Below are 22,076 nucleotides of genomic sequence, written 5' to 3'. Positions count from 1 at the left end.
AAGGTTCAAGCTTTCTTTCAGCGGCAGGTACTTCAGGCTGGCGAATGTTCCTGATCGCTGCTCCATTGTCGAGATTGACGCCCAGGTACCTTACAGTTCTATCCCTCCACTCTAGTCCGAAGAGTTGACGGAACTTCTCGCTCCATCCTCCCAGCCAGGCACCATGTAATTTTGCCAGTTTCAACCCAACTCAGAAAGTATACGAGACACACACAGCGCTGACTTAAAACTGAACGTTTACAACTGATGCTGCTGTATATTTACCGAAGTGTCTGGAAAAATAAACCTTCAGTTGTGAGCGCTGTGTGTGTCTCGTCTACTTCCTTGTCCTTGTGTAGTTTGCGCTGTTCTGCCTTGTTAGAAATCAGAACTATATTCCCGCGACGCATGGATGAGGACAGAAGTTTTCGTTTTCCCACACCCTGAAAAACTTCGGCGAGGATTTGGTTAAGTTCTTTTGTAAAGCATTGATACAATTGGGCAGTTGTATCGTCTGGGCTGAGTGATTTATTGTTAGGGAGCTTTGCTATGATGTGTTTTATTTCGTCTGCAGTTATTGAGAAGTTGGTTGCCTCCATAATCTCTTGAGGAACCTCCGGTAGTTCATGAACAACATGAACTGATGGGCACGTTGATCAGATATGATTGGTAGTGCGGGAGCGCAGCGGCAGGACGCCACAGGGAGAGAAGGGACGAGACACAGCGCCTAGGGCTTCGGGTGGTACGGAATCTGGCGGGGTACTCGGCCGGAACAGAGTGGAGTAATATTCGTTCAACGCTACCCCGATCACATCACTCCCTCAGGCAACGCTGCCGCTTGGAGGGACCTCACGATTTGTCTTATAAAAATAATGAAATCGGTTTCTATGGCAGCCGTGATTCACACCCACACCACGGCCACCATGGTCACTGATTGCGTTGTTCTGATAAAGAAAGTGTAACTATTTTTGTGCCTGTTCGTTTGTTTCTGTCAAGTATATCAATTGAAGCTGTAGCTAGACATGTTGCCATTGAAGTGCACCGAGCCTTCTTGCAGGCTCTCGGGATATGCGTTTGAGTTCTTCAGTAGACTGCCTATCCATTAACACAAAAAATTTAGGTGTAAGTATGAACTTGCGCACGTATTTATGTGATCATACGGGACAATTGACTCGTGCACGCACGAACGCACGCACACACACACACACACACACACACACACACACACACACACACACACACACACACACACACACACACACACACACACACACACACACACACACACGCAACACACACACACACACGCAACACGCACACGCACGCACACACACACACACGCACGCACGCACACACACACACACGCACGCACGCACGCGCACGCACACACACACACACGCACGCACGCGCACGCACACACACACACACACAGCCGCCGCGGTGGCTCAGTGGCTATGGTGCTCGGCTGCTGGCCCGAAAGACGCGGGTTCGATCCCGGCCGCGGCGGCTGAATTTCTTTGGTGGAGAAATTCGAGGCCCGTGTACTGTGGGATGTCAGTGCACGTTAAAGAACCCCAGGTGGTCGAAATTTCCGGAGCCCATAAACTGACCGACCGACCGACCGACCGACCGACCGACCGACCGACCGACCGACCGACCGACCGACTGAAATATGAACCTGCACCAGGGCGTTGGCTAGCTGGGTGAAGGTGAAACTGTTCTCGACAGCGAGTGTGGCGTCGAGGGGCCTATATTCGTAAATGATGGAGGCGGGCTTTTGTATCGATTTCGGAAACAAATAGTTTGCATTTTTGCTCTTGAATGCTCATGCATGGTTCCCGGGTTCAAGAGGACAATTTGTAGCGTGATAGTGCGTGGAAGGTTCTCCATAGCTTCCAGGGACCCGTGTTCTTTGAAAGTGATGCACTCTTCTTTCCACCACTGTCTGATGGGGAGCTAGAAGTGGCGTATGATCTGCGTCTGTTTCCTGATATGAAAGAGGTCGGTGAGCGTGCAGCCTGGGTTGGTGTACGTGGCATGGAGCTGCGCGCGGATAATCTGCAGAATAATAAGGAGGTGGTATGGAGCACGGGCGTCCGCCTCCACCTCTGCCGCCCACGATATGCCTCTGACCTCTAAACCGATGAACTCAGTTGGGGGGGGGGTGCCTTCAGGTTGGCACGTATACAATGTAACAATCATATGCTAGTTACATGTATGTGAACACTGTGCATAACTACTAATAGTACTTCGTCACCAGCGCTCATTTTAGCGGAAGTGCAACTGACTTGTGGAAAGAAGAAAATTGTCGGAGACTTGAATCAAGCAGTTTCACCGTGACCGCACTTTAAGCAGACTGCGGATGGTATTTCATTCAGTGTCAATGTCATGCATAGTTCATGCAGGGGTGGATACAGTCTGTTTTTCGGGAACGTAGAGGGCATTCGAAGGCATGAGTCGCGAGTCATGGGTGGTGATGACGGGCCCACATTACGCCTCAGTGCAGGGTTCTTGTCCACTGATCGCTGTCAGGAGTGGCAGAGATTCGCGCCATTCGTCCCTAGATTAGTATATGTCATGCTGTTTTCGTCATATTACGCGTCATAGTGCAAAAGGCGCGTTCTAGATGGTCTCCAAAGCCATGAATTTAGGAAAAATCCTGAATTCAATAAAAATTCGTCACAAGAAGGCGGATCTATGAGTTTTTTTAATCATAGTCCGGGAATGACTTACGTCCCTAAAGCAGAATGCGTTATGCTGTTGTGTAGGACAGATGGTGGGTTCCAGACGGTATCCAAATTTCTGAATTTTGGAAAAATCTAGAATGGAATAGGAATTTGTCACAGCATGGCGGTTCTATGAGTTTGTTGATCACAGTCTGGGTTTTACTCACATTTTGCTCTATCGAAGTTGTGAAACTTTTGCTTGAATGTTTCCGCTCAGTTTCTGTACTTCATTAGCAGGCTTGTCTTTACAATGCCATAGTTGTCTGCATCCTGTTTAGTCAAGCGGGAATCACATCAGCGGCGTGACATCGCAGTAGGGTCCGCAGGCACTGTGGCCACGTTACTGTGCTAAACCATATCTTCTCTGATGCGCGCTAAGCGGCTAGCAACATAGATCTATGTCGTCTCCTGTGCGAGAGGACCTCATAACGATCTTCATTCTGAATGATGCGTTTCCTTCACTAGAAGCTACGCTACCCTCACTAATATTTCGAGCTTGTGCATCCTAAGGTTCAATGCGATGCGTCTCGAGATTATGCTGCTTGCACTTAATCTAATTACTACGATGACGTGGGAGTTTCTGCGACACGAGCTCCCTAACGCGAGAGCGCTTAAAGGGTACCGTAGCAATGACCAAGTAGTTTTATCATTTTCGTCGCATGCAGGATGTGCGGGGTTGGATCCCCAGCACCACCGGGTAGCCACCGGTGATATAATTTATACAATCTTTCCCCCTGGCGCGGTGCTCAGCTTCTTTCGGGTGAATTGCGTGGGGGATTGGTCCCTGACCACGCCTTGAGTAGAGGATAACACCTCATCTGACGCGCTTTGGCCACAGATGCGCTTGCGGCAAAAAAAATCATCATCATTATCAAAACAGTACCCTAACACTGACAAGAAGGCGCCGTAGCCAAGCACAGTGGGAGTCAACTCCTCGCCATCTTGCTCGTGTCAGTACTCAGCTAGCCTAGTTTTAATACACAGCCTATCATAATCCTCTCCAATTTTACACAATACAACAAAAAGGTAAAGATACATTTCTCTGGCGCTGTGCTGTATTCGTCACTCTTGCGCCCATAAACTCCTTACCGAAGATCGGAAGAAGGCTGGCTATACGGCTCACTCTCCATACGCCCATCAGCTCCGAATGGCTCGGAACGGCCCCGAGCGCTTTCTGACGGGCTGTTATTATGCTCCGGATGGTTTCGAATAATGGCGTTTTGTAACGTCTTACCTCAGCACTGTCTGCAAGTTCAGATTTAGGTCTTTTTCAATTAACAATAATTGCTTTTGTGTCCATATCCACTGCTAAGGTATTCACAGTCTTCTTTTTGAAGACACAATTTTATATCATCCGGTGTGAAATAATAATATTTCGTGAAACTGTGTGGTGGTGTGACATCGAAAGCGTTTATTGGCTTTCGGTTTCCTGTTGCAGGGGTCACGTTGCAGACGCCGCATTAGCAAGTGCACCTTTCAGTTTCTTCTTAGTGCAGTCCAGCAATGTTGGAAGCAGAATGAGCTGTGTCAATATATAGTACTCTCGATGCTATCGCCTCCACTGCACCCTCGAGCTTCGCATGTTTGTTATCAGGCTTGCGCTGTCAAAGCTTCCGGTCTATGTGGCGCTTCCATTGCATACGTTCATCGTCTTTCGCCCTCGCTGTGGAGTCACACTGCTAGCTCCCGTTCATGTAGCACTGGATTCTGACAGCACCATCGCTTCCGTTCAGCAGCCGCCGCACGCTTCTTCCTCGGGACGTAGTTGGCGTTGTTTTCGTGAGGCATCCGGACGCACCAAAGATGGACGGCGGATTGGCTACACTGGTCACTCTCTACACGCTCACCGGTTCCTTGTGGCTCGGATTGGCTCCAAGCGTGCCTTGACTGGCTCTGAGTATGCTCCGGGCAGCTTTGAATAATGACGTTTTGTGACGTCACCCCTCAAGACCATCTGCACTTGCAGATATAGGCCTTTTCTAATAAACGATAATAGCTTTCTTGTCCATATGCTCTCTTAGGATACATTTTCGCAGTCTGCTTCTTGAAGATACAATTTTATGCCATTCGCCTTTAGGTGTGTCATATTTTATGAAACTATGTGGTGGTGTGATGCCGGAAGGGTTTATCGGGTTCTGGTTTCCTGATGCCGGGGGCTGGTGAGGCCCTGAAGCTGCTCACAATAGGATAATATTTCTGTGGTCGGCACTGCGCAATATTTCACCTGCTGCCAGTGTTTGGGGAACCCTCTTAGCTCTGATAGTCGTTCGTCTGGTGTTACATTTGTTCTTTTCCGTAATGAAAGGATGAGCCGAATCCATGAAACAGTTCGTTTTGGAACCGGTTCGCTTTGCCACTGCGTCCTTTTGGCGTAGACATGGGTGGGCGAACTTGGTGGGAGGGCGCGTGGAGACCGCAGCCAATCGGTGACGATGGAAGCTCTTTTTCCGTTCTCGAGAGGGTGCCACTCATTTTTGAACTTCGAAGGAAGTTTTGGCATTGCAGAACTTTCGTTGCTGACGTATTGATGCGATCCAGTGAGAGTGCCATCACGCAGAGGCTGCCGTCTTGGTCTGCATAACTCACTCGCCAGCGTGAGCTACTTGAGCTCTAAGAGCAGTACAGTTGAAGTTGGATTAATTGGTGAGAATGCAATGCAGAAGCGGGACGAGGTGATGCGATGACTAATAAATAATAGGATGGTTTATGGGCGTCGGGTGTTTAATGTCCCAAAGCGACTCAGACTATGATGGACGACACAGTGAAGGGCTCCGGAAATTTCGATCACCAGGGGTTCTTCAGCAAGCACTGACATCGCACAGTACACGGGCCTCCAGAATTTCGCCTCCATAGAAATTCGACCACTAGGGCTTGGTAAATATTACCACGGATGAGCGAAGATGAAGGAGTTGAAGTGCAAACCTAGTGGATGTGGAGTTGGTTGACCGTTATCGTGAGCTGACTTGGTGCGCCTGGCGGGAAACGATCTAGAGCAAAGCTTTCGAATCTGTAATAACTTGGTGAAGGTGCTTGGCACTTTGGTGATGAAGAACGCTCTTCATTTTAAATGGCCTGGAGCTGTGGAGGCCATAGTGACCCTTCATTTTCAGCCTTTTGTGGGGTGCACAGAAGCACTTTAGCTTGTTCCCCAGACATCTGCTTATGAGCTGCAGATGTGGTGGTGGTTCTTCTTTCTTTGAGCTGGGGCAGGACTGCCTTTAAATTATCTGCTGATAAAAGATCTCCATTCGAGCGCTGAGGTACAGCTCGAAGGTGTCATTATTACCAGTCTGAGTGTTCCTCACTGTTGTTGACTATTGCCACTGCATGCCCAGCAGTTGAGTCTGCCAATGTTCCTGCCTCCAGGCTGTCTACAAAACATTTTTTCACATTTCCAGGCTGTTTTCAAATGCACTGTTCGCAGTCTTGAAGCTGTCTTCCACTGTGACTTTTGTTGTGGCTTCTAAATCAGGAGCATTAGAGGCGAATGTTTCTCTGCGGATCGCCTCTATGCGGGTTGCTACTTCTAGAGGATCGAGGCCTCCACATTTATTGAGCGCAGGCGCCTGAAAAGGTTCCTCCACTTAGCAGGGATTGAGCGTCGGCAGCAGTGAAAGGATCAGTGGGTATAAATGCAGGTAACAGGCTGCTCGTGGGACGGTTGGAAGTGGCATTCTTTTTCTCCAAGACGCGAAACCTTTAGGTAGAATGACTCTGACTGGAGGCAGTGCTTTATTGCATGGTTTTGGCACAGCTGAGGCTGCTTCGTGTACACCTTTGCAGATGTAGAAGCTTTTTGAAGTCAGGTTCTGACGACCAGAATTCTTATTTGCAGATGATTTAAACTCCTTTGGGATAGTCAATCTGATAGGAGGCACTGCTTTTTTGCATACTTGTTCAGGAGCTGAAATCTTCTTTGGTGTTTGCTCAACGGTTTCACCTCTTGAGCTCAGGTTTGGCTTCTGTGGAATAGTCAAAATGCTTGACTTGACTGGGTTGTTACGAGGTGGTTTCAGTGGCTTCAGTTTTTCGCGGACGGTTCCCAGTAGGAAGTAGCAGCCCTTGTAGCCCTTCTCTGTTGAAACCGAAACAGTCCGTCTGCTCGACGTCTCGCTGCCATTGGGCTTCTAGATGAACGATGCGAGCTGGCTGTGTCTGGGTAGAAGCCTAAATACCTTTGGGTCTGCTTTGAATTCCGTTGCCTGCATCGTATCACTGAGTGTCATCATGTGGACCTTCAGCTGGCGCACTGCCTCACGGCCCACCGGAATCTGTTCGAAAGTGAACTGCGGCGGCTTGCTGACTGGCTGCAATAGCTGGATGTGCACCTCGGCTTCCCCGGCTCAGACGGTGAGAAAACTAGCAGCTTCCCGGCCATGTTTTTCTGCGCTAATCAAAAACTTTTGCAGAAAAGACAAGGCGCCACAGCCCCATTCAACGTATGGCAGGAATTATGAATATCACAGAATATTTACATGCCACCTATTGAAGAAAGATACAGACAGGCAAGAGACAGCGCCAAAAGTAATGCGCCAAAATAGCTCACGTAGCATCTCCGAATCGCAGCTCGATGTCTACTACGGATGGCTGGCGCGACTAAGCCGCCTATGTGGCACAGTGATTATGGTGCTCGACTACTGACCCGAAAGACGTGGGTGCGATACCAACCGCGGCAATCCCATTTAGATGGAGGCAAAATGTTAGTGACCCGTGTACTTTGTGATGTCAATAACCCCAGGCAGTCAAAATTATCCGGAGCCCTCCACTACAATATGTCCCTCATTGCCTGAGTCGCTTTGTGACGTTCCCCACCAAAAAAACAGACCAAGCATTCGGTACTCATTTTTTCTGATGATATATGCCTTTTATCAGCCAGTAAATAAAACTTATCTTTACAATAATGCAAAATGCTAGATTTAGCACGAAGCACGGAATCACCTTTTACGGAGTGCTGAGACGAATATTAGGACAAAGTTCACTGGAAGAAATTGGGAGCTTCTTTACAACCATGCACACGCAGAGTACCTGTACCATGTCTCATGGCATATATGCTCATGGTTAACTTGGTAAAGTAAGGGGTATACAGCTCAGTGAAAAGCAGGAGCATTACATGGTAAAGGCATCAACTGGACTCAACCAGCTCGCCAAGGAGGCACCGCTTCGGCAAGGCACCACCGATATGTGCAATGCTGTGTACTCTTCTGCTATCGCCACAGCCAAACAGCAAAAGTTCTTGAAGAAAACCTCTAGCGCGTACCATAACGAAGCGTTTGTAATGATGCAGAGCTCAATGACAGCGTTTCCTTATCCGTTCTTCCCTCAGCAAGCACGGGTGGCGACAATCGGAGGGGCACAGACAGATTGTCAACAGCACCTTCTCCTCCAATTTCTGCATGTAATGTATCACAGGTATAAGCCGGTCGTCAGCATGCTCACATTGAGCAGCGCCTGGTGTTCTCCTGCTAACGTCCATTGGGAAGCCTAGGATAAAAAAACGAAGCGTGCAGATGTCATTTCCCTCTCATCATAGCCCGAGTTGGTCCTGTAGTTCGGCGGACCGCGGGTGTACTACACCCTTTCAAAGCATGAAATGCCACATAAAAGCATCATCAGGCATGTCGAGCGGTCGTGCGTGCAGCCGCCGATAACGATCAATCAACAGCGCACACATCAAAGAGGCAAACGGAGCAACCACCATGTTTACATTGAAGCGAATGCCATGAAGCGAATGCCAACGTGTCAGTTCCTTGGGCGGCTCTCCGGTTCGCTTTCACTAGATTGACAGCTCATGTGAAGTCTACAAAAACCTCGGTCCCGCCTGCGCGAGATGTCGTCACGCCGGTGTTGACGACACGCAGCCAATCTAGCACGGTGGCATACAGCGGCTGGTTGGGAAGCGAGCTGGTTTTAAAGTGAACGTCTCATGAATTCGGCCACTTGTCAGCATATTTAATGTAATGAAAGCATGCAACATATCTATTGCCTTTACAATCAAGTCGTCAACTGCACACGCTATGATCAGTGTCTACATATACGTAATTGCGGTCGTTCTATGTTTTCTGCCCTACTCAAGAGCCAAGCTCGATAAACTGATTACGGCTATGGTCTGAGTATGTCATACAAATTGCTTCACATAATGTGCATAATGCAGCAGGGAAGAAATGCACCAGACTGGTACACTTCCAAGGCGTAACTTGTACCAACATACTGACCGCATCAGTGTTTGCGCAGGTGCTGGTCTCCGAGAAATCTGACACGTGTTGCATGCGTTACGATGAGGAAATTCTCACACACGGACATGTGACACTTTCCAGTAGCACAAACGGGGCTCGGAATTGCGGGCCCTCGTGGGCCCGACACGGGCAGCCCATGGGGGCCCGATGTGGGATGTGTGCGGGATTTGCAACTCGGCATCGCGTGGGACCCTCAGGGGCAGCCCAGTGGGCTTGCTACATAGGACCAGCAGGGGACCCCTATGGTCTGCATGCATGAAAACAATAAAGGGTACTTTCCTCGGTCCTTTGTGGGACCCATAGGGGCAGTAATGGGCTTCTCAGAGGGGACCTCGAGGGGGGCTTAGGCGGCTGTGCAGCGGGGACCCACACGGGCTAACCCATGCTCGGCCCACATGGGCAAGCCCAAGTCCAGCCCACATGGGCTAGCCTAAGTCCGGCCCACAGGCAAACACACATAGACCAAGGAAGAGACAGGACACACACCAGCGCTGAATTCAGCGCTGGTGTGTGTTCCTCTCTCTTTCTTGATCTTGGTGTTTTTGCGCTGTTGAACCACCATTATGAATCTACACTACTTAGCCCAATCTGGACTTCTTCCACAGGCAAAACAGTCCACATTCGCTTCTCAACCGGTTTTCCTTGGGACGATCGGTCCCCAGCCCCATTTCTTCTCCTTGTTAGAGACATCTCGGTGCGCGCTATCTTTTGCCCATCGAACCAGAAACACGAGCTGTGATGCATTCCGGGAAATGATCAATTGGACAGTCGCAGGTATTAAGCGACAGCGTAAGGAGCTCGTTCAGGTGAAATCCCGGCTCCGGCCATCGTCAGTCGGAAAAAAACCCCAATTCCTGTAAATAAAAAAAGAAAATAGCTTCACTGCGCCAGGTGGGCAAGTAACGCGTATGCCACGAAGGTTTTTTTGTTTGTTCTTTATTCCCCGTAGGCCACGAAGGGTAATTGCTTCAGGCTTGTTTGAGGGACACCCATTGAACGCATGGTCGGGTGTATGGCTTAATAACCTGTGTCTGGGATGTGTTCTGGTCTGACAGTAATGAAAAAAAAAACAAATATTGGTGTGGTGTATGGGGGCTTAACGTCCCAAAGCGACTCAGGCTATGAGGGACGATGTAGTGAAGGGCTTCGGAAATTTCGAGCACCTGGGGTTCTTTAACGTGCAAACACATCGCACAGTACAAGGGCCTCTAGAATTTCGCCTTCATCGAAATTCGGCCGCCGCGGCCGGGATCGAACCCGCGTCTTTCGGGTCAGCAGCCGAGCGCCGTAACCATTGAGCCACCGCGGCGGAGCCAGACAAATATTAATATGCTAAGTACGCGTCAGAAATTGGACGGAATGAAAAGGGGTGTTATGGTGCTTCCCTGTACTGGAACAAATGGTGTGTATGTGTAGAAGTAGCATAGTATGCCGTGCTCTCTAAACTAGATAGCGGTTGATTATGTATGTGTAGAAGTGTCGTAGCATCCCGTGCTCTGTAAGCTAGGTAAGGATTGATGATAGGTAATCGATAATTGCGATTGTAATCGACGATCGTTATCGGTAAAGTGATTGTGGATTGGTAATCGCTAAGAAATAAGAAAAGGAAAAAAAAGGAAAAGGTACGTCACATTACTTAGAGAGATAATGCGTGCAAAAGAAGACAGGACGAAAGAGAAGGCACGTACAAGCCAGACGCCTGGCCCTGAGCATTGGCAATGCTCAGTATCGTGAATCCACCTGACACCTTTGGTATTTGAATCAATATTGAGTTGCAAATGTATGTCGTAACATTGTTGGTGTGTAAACAGGTTGCTCGGACGATTCCAATGCTTGCTTGGTCATCCTCCTTTATTTACGGCACATTCCGCAGCATAGATGCGATGCGTGATGTTTGTTCAGGGCCTTGAGCCGCTCCCCCTTAAGACGCTCGTCGCTGATTGCGCTCGCACGTATGCACCATATGCCTGTGTAAAAAAAGAATACACACCGCAAAAGTAATTTTAGTCTTGTTACCATGATGGGCAAGAAATTTCGGTATATAGCTGAGAGAAAATTTTTCGGTACTTTGTCCCTGTACGCTGTGCAATCTACAACTGGCTGGTTCAAAACAGACACTGAACAACTAGAAAGTTTCTGTTGACGCCGAGCATATAACCGAGACGGCGGCAGTACTCCGACAACAGAGTGATTTCAAATGCGTACTTACGTCCTAGCAGCGCGACGTCGCCGTCATAAAATCCGCCTTCACCGCCGTGGCCTCCACCGCTCAAATGTCAGTAAATGTTACTGTTCACCACTCACGTCTTTCGGAGCGAAGTTATTCAACACTGAGACATCGACGACAGGTTACCACCATACTTGCACTGGACGTATGCATGGAAGGCGATGTCATCTTCGATCGTGGATTGATCAAGCAACCCGGGAAAGGCGCAAAAAACTATATAACACAAATTCAACGAGGCCTAGCGAGTGCCAGCGTGTTTTCGCAGCTACCTTCATCGCTTGACACTCAATCCAACCGCAGGAGAGAAGAAAAAACCTGTTCCAAACAAACGCATGAAAGGCGGGGGAGCACTTCTGCATAAAGTCACCGCGCAGTGACTGGGCACAGTGAACAAGTAGAATCAGAGCCCCCTCTCCACTTCATGAAAGCGTCGCGGGGAGTGTGGTCGGGAGGGCGGCTTAAAATGTTCGGTAGTGGGTTGTAGTGAGCGCCTCCGCACCATTTCGGGGAAGGGCGCTGGGAGGGACAGGCCAGACACAGAGAAGTCCTCGGGGAAGGAACAAAGGCAGACAGAAAAACCAGGGTTGAGCAGGTTTATTGTTGAGAGCGGACCCAGGAAAAGCAGGGAAGGCGGTGGTGAGAGAAAAGAAAAAACTTGAAAAAAAAAAATTGCGCAAAGACAGGTTAGTCGTGTGACGTTTCTACACGGGTTTATAACACCCCAAGCTGCCGGCTCCGTTGAGTTAACCTTTTCTTGTTCGTCGATAGAAATGTTGCGGGCGATTTGTGATTAGTATCTCTTCCTGATAGGGTGAAGGTGAGAGAAGCCAACAGCCACAGAAACCAAGGGTCACAGGGGATTTTTTTAATTTACTTATTTATTGTGTGGTGTTGATCAATTTAGAGTATTACTGAATATGTTATCGCTTAAAAGTAATTGATTAGAAAAGCAGAAGAAAGAACAACCATATGCCGCCGGTGGGATCCGAACCCACGACCTCCGAATTACGCGTCCGGTGCTCTACCTCTGAGCTACGGCGACGGCTGTCAGTTCTTCTGCTTTCGGGGGTTATATGTTTACAAATAACCTAACCTTGAGAGTGTTCATCGTGGGGCCGCTCGTGATGGCGCTTGGCCAAGTCGAGTTATCAATGTGCAATCACTTGACGAAGAAGAAGCGGAAAGAATGCCTGCATAAAAACCAAGAATTTTGTGTCTTGATCGATGCGTCGCTACAGACTGCTGCTAGCGGACATTAAGAAAGCTTCTGCAATGAACGCGGCAGTAACAAACCTTTTGCAGCCTCTGGCGCAGTCGCTGGAGGCTCGCTATGTTCATCAACCGGTCAAGAATTACATGCGCCACATGCTGCATGGAGACGACGAAAGCGGTTGCAGTGCTGGCGTAATGGGCCTTTTTCACGTTGGGAGAGCGCCCCTAGCGGCGGCCGCCGAATCACAATTGGTGGTTCGGTCGGTCGGTTGGCGTTGCGCGGTCAGCAGCAGTCGGTGCGTTGTTCCATCCGTGCTTTCATGGGTTGCTGAAGTTATCGTGCTCATCCGAACGTCGCCTATAGTGTTTCAGTATGCTTTTGCCTTTAGTGCTGTGAACATTTTTTTTTCTGTTGAGCTGACAGTGAATTTCGCGCAGTTTTTTGATGTGAGCAAGCAGTGGACGAATGATCTAACTTCTGTGTCGCCGGTTAGTTACCATGTGATTGACATGCACTTTGGCGCATCGAACAGGCCACTGCGGAAATGACGGCCTTTCAAAGAGGAGAAATACATTCACCGCATTTAATGTTGCCTTCTTTAGCACTCGCCCCAGGGCGAGCTGCTGATACTAATATAGCGTGTGACAGCCTGACGCGGCTAGCATTCTTTTGTTTGAAGATCGATGGGTTGAAGCCCGATCAGGGTACCTAGCGGAGCGTGCTCGTTGTTTGATAACAGGGCTGTGCCAGAGTGTTGATAATGCGCACACGATCTCGCAACGTGATACAGCGCTGTGGAGGTGACGAGGCGCTTACTAACCGGCGTATTCGTCTTGCTCGCGAGCGCACGAGGGTTACGCTGAGGAAGCTGTCGCCTCGCGCTCGCATAGTCCACTACACTGCGATGGTCTGAAATGGGCACAGTCCACCGCAGCAAAAGATGTCGAGACGACTGCTTTCGCAGGAAAGTTGCTGTTAAGCGGAACGTACCCGGCGTTCTGGAGACATCGTCGTCGTTTCGGCGAACACTGTAGGCCGCTGCCGAAAGCTGTCCTCGAGGCCGGCCGTGCCACGGCACGCGAACATTCCCGCATGCATACTACATTCCTGTTACTTTTCACTCTATCTTTTAGGCTCCCTCCTGTCCGCATGCGGCAAACAAAGAACTGCGTGAACGAGTCAGGGACGGCGAAAAGGCAAAGACGCACACGAACAATCAGTCTTTGCCTCTTCGCTGTCCGCGTCTCCTTCGCACAAGCTCGACAATTTCCACTGAAGTTATTATAATGCACGGGGAGCAGTCAACAGGCCCGCGCAGTTTCCTCTTATTCTTTTGTGCAGTCAGTTCTGCTACACTAGCAAATGGACAACAGAGGCGTCGCACCCCGTGTTCCACGCTACAGCTTCTTAGAAAACAGAATGCAAGAAATAAGAAACTAAGCTTGCACCTGTTACAAAGTGGTCGCTGCAGACACGCGAGTTTGCTGCCTCGCATCTAAATCAACATTCACATAGCACATTGCCTGCACACACTTTCCCTTTTGCTGCATGCAGTGATGCCACTGGGAACTTCAAAAATCGTACATTTCCTGGTTTGTTTGCTAAAATTAAAGCATCCCATGGCGGCGCATCGCTGAGGCATCTCGCCAGCGATTTCAGCAGTCACGCAAAGCGCGGAGTTGACGACAACTAGGCGGCAGCACCAAGCTTACGCCTCTGTGCAACTCGAGCCGACACAGTAACAAGCCAGCATTCAGGACATTCTCGCAGAAAAAAAATGTTATGAGAGAGCTTCGCACAATACTCAAAGAGTATCACGTCTGCGAAAAGTCTATAAATATATTGACCTTTAGATATTTAGCAAACACTTTACATAATGTAGTGCAATTTGTCTTCATAGGAGCAGCACACTGATATAAGCTGCACTCAAGAGAGGAATATCTATGCATATAGAAAACGTCACGGCCAACTGTTGCAGTTAAAACCTGGCTGTGCACTGAGTTGTTAGACGGATTCAGTAATTGAAACAAAATGCAGTTGGAACCAACAAGGCTTACAAATGCAACTGGGCATTCTACAGAACAAAACAGGGGACCCCAGATTCGAGTCTACAAAATGTACCAATTTTCTTACCATGTGTACGACAGTATATCTTCTGTTCTTGAACATCTTGAGACGCAACGGGTCTGGACGTGTCTTGGCTTCCGGTGGAGCCCGTGCTGACAACAGAGGCGTGGCCGACTTGCGCGTCGCCCTCTGGGGTAGTGAGCTGCGGTCGCGGCCGCCCTTTGAGATAGGGTCAGATCGGTGTCTACAACATTAAGCGCCGCTTGGCGGCTTCTTAGAAGCGTTCTAGTGTTCATGTAAGTTTTTGGTCCGACGCTAAAGTGTTCAAGATTTGGGAAGTTTCAGTTGTTGGCGAAAAACTGCTCTTTCATACCTCACATCATAGAGTTGACAACAGCGCTTCAGAACACGCGCCGAGTTTCGTCCATATATCCAATCACTCTTTATTTCGAATGCTGATTACGTGGCAGTAATAAAAGCTGTGGTATTTCCTTCTGCATGGCGCTAGTGAATGCATCCAGCACTTCACGATTCACGGAATTCCACGTCGCAAGGTGTTTGGTTGGTGTTGGCTGCACTCAGGGCTGCCGCAGCATGATCGAGCTGGACGTCAGTGGCAGGCTTATCATCAGGCATTGATGCTTTTTTCTTTGGTGTGTGCGCTCCAGTATCATCCCAAACTCAGGTAGACTGGTAACAGGTACTCTGGGAAGTAAGGTGAGGGCTGGCGTCATGGCTTCCAGCGTCGTGCTTTATCACCTTTTCATCATGTTTCCATGCTTACGGAGCGTAGGGATTGAATAGGTTGGTGTGGGTGACGTCACTGATGTTCAGGTGGATGTTCAGGCAGTAGCCACCGCTCCTCCCATAAACCGAGCAGTTTGAGTCGATGCTGCAGGGAGTAGAATAGCCCAGCCTAATTGGGAGGCTCCCTTGCTGCTTTCGCGGTTTAGTGGCGCATACACAGGCTTGCTGCCGGCAGGACCTCGGTAGTAAGCCGCCTGCTTAGCAAGCTCTTACGAATGATGCATTCTTCGAGGTGCACTCCGTCCTCTTTTCAGTGCGTTAATCTACCGGCTATAGCACGCGCGCACACACATCACGTCCTTCCGCGTTTGAAGCCAAACAAAGATTATAGCCGTATTGGTTGATGAGTAACGAGCCCTGGCTTGTTCGATGACGGACGCAGAGAATTTTCCAGAAGAGACAAGAACTACGCTGCCACTACTGTGCGCGCAAAATCGTGCATGATTATACCGCCCTGGCGGCGGAGAAATACCTCGCGCTCGCTACTGGTGTGGCTTAGCGCGTCCTTACTAGCCTAGGCGAACCGTCCGCGCATTGCCCGCCGTTTGCCATTACTGTTCTACTGCCACTACTGGGTGGCTCAAGCGCGCATGTGCTCCTGCACTCGCACGTGACGGCTGTAAGCGTCGTATCCGGCAATATAAGGGCCCTGGCTCTTTAGGAAGATTTTTAAATCCGAAGCAGGGATGTTATCACCAAAACAATGTGTGCCGAGCTTGAAAGGACTGGTCGTGCTCACGCTTCCATATCGAAGCGTCTGATGCCATTGTGGGAGCCCCAACTCTTGTTGTTTGCCTCAAGTTGCATATCTTCATGTGCGTCCACGTCGATTCCACTGAGAGCACGCTATTTTACCTTGGCGCTGTATTTCCAAGCTCTCAGCCGTGGCATAACTACTCAGCTGGGTGGATTGCAGACCGATTAAATAAAAAAAATTCTACTGCGCACAAAAGGTGGCGCCACTACAGACTGGGCCCAGCTCAGGCTTCCGGATATGCAGATCGCTGCTCTTCAGTGTTCGTAGCACGTAAGGTGTTTTACACATGTAGCTCTTAATGCAACGTGTCCGCTGATCCCGTCGTACGTTGTGTTCTCTCGGCGTGTTTGGGGCTCAAGCTTGGAGGATGAAATCGTGGCAATGGCTCGCTGTAATGTCCTCAAAAACAAAGAAGACCCCGCAAAATAATAAAAATAAGGCTTCACACGGCACGAGTAATGGGTTCGTGTGCATATGTATTTTCAAAGTACACGTCGTGTTACTTCGTTCAAGAAAATTAATGTGGCCTTGTCGTCTGCGCAAAAACCACTCAGAGGGTCACTTCAGCACACTTGCCTGGCTTGAATTCGGGAGTCGAGGGTGAAAGCGCCTATTGCCTGGAGAATGAAGTGCAGAAGTCAATGCTAGAACTGTTTCTTACCAATAAAGAAAGTGCAGAAAGTGCACTCGTGCTACTTAAAAGATCTCAACGTTCATTGTCTTTTGTACAGATTACACAAACAAAACAATCTGAACATGAACTTTTGTACAGTGTAATGGAATCAGCAAAAAAAAAAACTCCTGCCAAAGACGTTATATTGATGAATGCCTGGCTGGGTGTAGCAGTGAATAATGATGCCAAGTGGCTTGGCCCAGGAGACTTTAGAGGTGACCACAGAACACCAGACAGCAACTCAGTAAACGGGGGAACACAGAGGGCTGGTGTCAACATAGCTGGCATGGTTGTACAAGTAGTGCCGTGAAAGGCCTGTGTCTACCTCACAGGTAACACCGCTGGCTGTAAAGTTCCTGCTCACCCGGAGCATGCCATAAGTTAAAGGGAGCAAGACTCTCACATCACAAGTAATATACAAATATACAAGACACAGACGAGTCATTAAAAAGAACTGTAACCTTTCCTTAGGAAAGTTTGTTTCGTGTGGCATGGGCTGCAACACAGGTTGAATCTCCTGTGTCATCTGCTGGCTTGCCTGCCAGCATCCAAAAACTGAAACACTGGGCCAATGTGACAGCAGCTGCCAGAACACTAACAATGAGGTCTCTGTAATGAACAAAACTGTGTGTGAGAGAGAAAGAGCAATGAAATATCAACCTACGCTGCCACACATAGGGGAAAGGCTTGTTGAGAGCTTTGCGCAGCCTTTGCTTTGACTCTGGTTCAGACCAGACGCATGACACGGGACCACGCAAGCGCAGTATGCAGAAACACTCTCTCAAAACGAAACAATCCTTCGTGTGTGATAAAGGTGGTTATTCAGCGACTTTCCGGAGTCAGTTCTAGCTGGTGGTATGCCGACGCTAAGTCGAGCTTTGAGAAGCACGTTCCTCCAGCTAGTTCATGAAGTAATTCCGCAACGCTATTTCTATTGCAACTTTCCAGGATTTTTGCGGCTGCCGCACTGAAACTCGAGATAGCACTTTTTTGTCGCCGGTTTTTCTGGCAAGTGGTATCGCCATCCCTATCTGCCACTCTTGACGGGTTGACCTCCCCTGTGGCCAGGGTCAGGCTACTGTGGTCTAACCCACGCGCCATACAGGCAAAGCAGTAATTTCAGCTTATTTTTGCGGCAAATACACCAGCCACACCTGCATCCCATTGATGTTCATATTCTATGGCTTTCACACTGGCCACTGTACTACCACTAATCCGTCCTTGCGGTATCTTTCGGAGGGGTTTGATTTTGATGCCGCGGTTTCATTTTTTTATGCCTGGCCTGATTCGAAGTAGAATTTGTAGTCTTTGACCCAATTTGAAGCATGAGTGCAGAAAAACCTTCTCCAGTATTGATATACAAGTAATTGTCCTGGAGACCCTTTGTTCTTGGGCTGTTTTGTGAGCCTCTATGAGCTCAGTTGCTGTCATAATAGATGCTGTGCTTGATTTCTCTTAATCAGTTGTCCTGGCGACCTTTACAGGGCGACGGGTATAGTACTGTCCGGGTTACCGCGGCCGCTCTTTCAAATAGGGTCACACTCTGTGTCTCCAACACTGAGCGCCGCTTGGCGGGTTGTTAGAAGCGTTCGGGTGTTCTTGTAAGTTTTCAGTCCGACCGTAATGTGTTCAAGAATTTGGAAGCTTCTGTTGTCGGCGAAAAACTGCTCTTTCATATCTCACATAATGAAATTGACATCAGCGGTTCACAACACGCTCTGAATTTCTTCCAGATATCCAATCACTCTCTCTTTGGTGTGCTGATTGCGTAACAGTAGTAAAAGCTGTGGTCTCCTCCTGCATGACGCTAGTGAATGTATCCAGAACTTCGCGATTAAGCGAATTCCACGTCGCAAGGTGTTTGGTTGATTTTGACGCAGTGAGGGCTGCTGCAGCATGATCGAGCTCGACGTCAGTGGCAGGCTGATGATTAGGCATAGTGCTTCTTTTTTCTAATGGGTGCGCTCAGGTAGCACCCGGAACTGAGGCAGACTGGTAACAGGTACTGCGGAAGGATACGGAGAGGCCTGGCGTCATGGCTTCCAACATCATGTCCAGTGTAACCTTTGCATCACGTTTCCATGCTTCCGGGGCGTAGAGATGAGTAGGTTAGTGTGGGTGTCGTCACTGATGTTCAGGTTGATGAAAAGGCAGTAGCAACCGCTCTTTCCATCAACCGAGCCATTTAAGTCGATGCTGAACGGAGGCGAATAGCCCAGTCTAATCGGGAGGCTCCCTTGCTGTTTCCGCAGTTTAGTGGCGTATACACAGGCCTGCCGCCGGCAGGATGTCGGTAGTACGCCGCCTGCTAAGCAGGTTGCTACGAATGCTGCATTCATCGCAGGCACACTGCGTCCTCCTCTTCAGTGCCGTAATCCACCGGCTTTGGCACGCGCAGAGACATCACGTACTCCTGTGTTTGAAACCAGACGGAGACTATCGCCGTACTTTTGGTTGAGTAACGAGCCCTGGCTCGCCCGGTGAGAGACGCAACTCGCACAAGAGTGCAACACAACACTCCTTGCTTAACAGAAAATCTTCCAGAAATGACAAGAAGTACGCTGCCACAGCTACGCGCGCTAATTCATGCATGATTATATCGCCCAGGTCGAGGAGAAATTCTTCGCGCTTGCTACTGCTGTTGCTTAGCCCGTCCATTCTTGCTTACGCCAACCAAATGCCGTCTTTCCGCAACTACAGGAGAGACGTGGCTACTGTCGTCGCGGTCACCGTGGGTGTGTGGCCGTGTGATTTTGTGGTACGTCAACGCCTCTTTGTGGACACACATGCTGTCTGCTAACGGGTGAAACCGCATGAAACACACCAAGTTTGAAGGTCCCCCTTCATTCTACTGCGAAGTGTTCGAAGTCAAATTGCACTCTCATCTGCACATACGCACTGTTGCTCACATATAACATTCACATGTTTGAGTGATGCGTTAATACGTGAACACACTAAGAAAGTACAAAGCATGGGGATCCCAAATAAGCTCGCTGTGTGAAAACTCACCTGTGGAAGGAGGATATGAGGGCGCAGTCACATACTGTCTTGCTCGAACAGTGCTCCTACTTGAGGGTCTTCCGCAGAACGCTCTTTTAGAATATCTTCATCAGTGTTAGTTTTTTTTTTTTGAAGGTTTGAAGAAGGTTTATTAAAACGAAATACAAATGAGTTGTAAGTTTCATAAAAAAGTTAGTACAGTAGGAGGTCCCAAAGTGAAAACTGTCTGGGGGACCTCCCATCAGGAATACATGAGGAAAGTGCATAAGTTTGGCAGAGGAGCTATAAAAGTATACAATCAAGTTAAAACCTATTAGTGTAATTTGCGGCAATGAATAAGTTATACAATAGTTAGCGGGCATAATTTAACAAAAAAAGGCATAAAATAGCAAAACATAAGAGCAATAGAAAGAACACAAAAAGACATCAGATAACAATGGGCATTGAATAAATGCAGATATAATACACAGGCGGAGAAAAAAAAAGAGGTTCCAGAAGATTAACAATATGACCGTTTGCTGTCAGAGTGGGGAACATAAAATAAGATGAAGGCAACCTTAAGCATGGCATGAAGCTGAATGGGTTGATAGGAGATGTTTTTTTAGTAAAGTGTAGAAAGCGGGCTGCGAACGTGCGGATTTGATTGCTAGTGGTAATGAATTCCAGGTTTTGATGGCGGAGAAAAAAGCAGTTTGTTTTCCATAATTTGTGTTCACTTTTGGTAGAAGCATATTATTTTGTTCAGAGAATCTAGTGTTATTGCTATTAGAAAGGAAAGATACGGAAAAACAGAGAAGTTGATTGTTATTATTGCGAGCGCGGTAGATTAGAAGACCTAACCTAAGATTAAGGAGGCATTTCAATGGCAGAATGTTTAGGTCAGAGTAAAGAGGTGAAGCAGTGGCTGTGTATGGGCTGAAAGATAAAATTCGAAGCGCTTGATTTTGAAGATGAGAAATACATGACATATGGCATGAATAGGTATTACCCCATGATGATAGGCAATAATTAAGGTGACTGTTAATGAAAGCATAGTACAGGGATAAGAGAACATGGCGTTGAAAGAAAAGTCTAGTTTTTATTAACACCCTTATTCCAAATGAAATTTTTTTACTGATAGATTTGGTGTGTAGATGAAATTTTAGATGACAGTCAAGCGTGATGCCGAGAAATGTAACGGATTCGGAGGCAGTGATAATATGATGTCCCAGATAAATGGCTGGGCTCGGGATGACATGCTTTTGATGAGAGCGGAATATCATGAAAGTGGTTTTTGTAGGATTAAGTTGTAGTAAGTTATTTTCACACCATAAAACAATATTCTGTAAGTCCATGTTTAATTTGTTTATTAGGCTTGTGAAATTGCTATCCTGAGTGAATAATGTCGTATCATCCGCGTAAAGTATACATCTTGTGTTAATTAAGGACAAAGGTAAGTCATTGATGAAAATGAGAAAAAGAAGCGGACCTAAAATGGAACCTTGTGGCACTCCTAAATTAATAGTTAAAGGGGAAGACAATGTTTCTTGTAGCTGGACAACTTGTATACGGTTAGTGAGATAACTGCGTAAAAGAGCTAAAGCAGGCCCACAGATGCCTAGAGATTCTCATTTAGTGTACAGTATAGTGTGGTTAATTGTGTCAAATGCTTTGGTGAAATCTAAGAAAACAGCACCGGCAAACAACCCATTATCAATATATTGCTTAATACTGTCTGTGAATTCGATTAAAGCTAGTTCTGTGGAGTAATTAGGCCGGAATCCAAATTGCTGATCTGCTAACAGCTGGAATTTAATGAGGTAGTTCATTATGCGATTAACAATTAACTTTTCTATTATTTTACTAAAGAAAGGCAATATAGTTATTGGACGGTAGTTACTTAGGCATTCTTTGTCGCCTTTCTTGAATATTGGCGTCACCTTACCTTTTTTAAGTTCAGTTGGAAAAACACCAGTCCTAAATACTAAATTAATAATGTGACTAAGAACATTAGACAGCTCCCGACCCACCAGCTTTACTTTGAAAGAAGGAATTTCATCGATCCCAGGAGCGGTATTTTTTAGGCTAGAAATTATTTGGAAGACTTCGTCTGGTGAAGTAGGGCGCAAGTAAAAAGAGTGAGGGCATCGACGAGGGCCACAGTAACTACTTGGAGGCGGGGAACCGCGGCGCGAGAAGAAGGAATTAAATGCATTAGCAATGTCAGTTTGATCAGTTAAAGTACACTCACCGTCAGAGACTTTCGTTATGCTCGTTTTGTTTTCAGCTATATTCAGAAATTCCTTAATTGTTACCCAATTCTTACGAGTGTCATTTCCATTTCTAAGTATTTCATTTTGGTAGTAATCTTGTTTGGAGCGTTTAAGTGCTGCGGAGAGAGTATCTGAGTCTTTT

General features: G+C 47.9%; 1 protein-coding gene and 1 pseudogene across 1 annotated transcript in view; one reads left to right on the top strand and one right to left on the bottom strand.

The window, feature by feature from the left end:
- Positions 1–22,076, top strand: part of LOC149353997 (uncharacterized) — a 171,205-nt gene that overhangs the window by 78,684 nt on the left and 70,445 nt on the right. The gene's annotated exons all lie outside the window — the stretch shown is intronic.
- On the bottom strand, positions 5,628–7,083 carry LOC149353998 (uncharacterized; annotated as a pseudogene).

This window comes from Amblyomma mixtum, chromosome 3 (genome assembly GCF_055824585.1).
Source record: "Amblyomma mixtum isolate Tamu chromosome 3, ASM5582458v1, whole genome shotgun sequence".
Lineage (NCBI taxonomy): Eukaryota > Metazoa > Arthropoda > Arachnida > Ixodida > Ixodidae > Amblyomma > Amblyomma mixtum.
The sequence above is the reverse complement of the archived record's forward strand: the minus strand, read 5'-3'. Positions and strand labels throughout refer to the sequence as shown.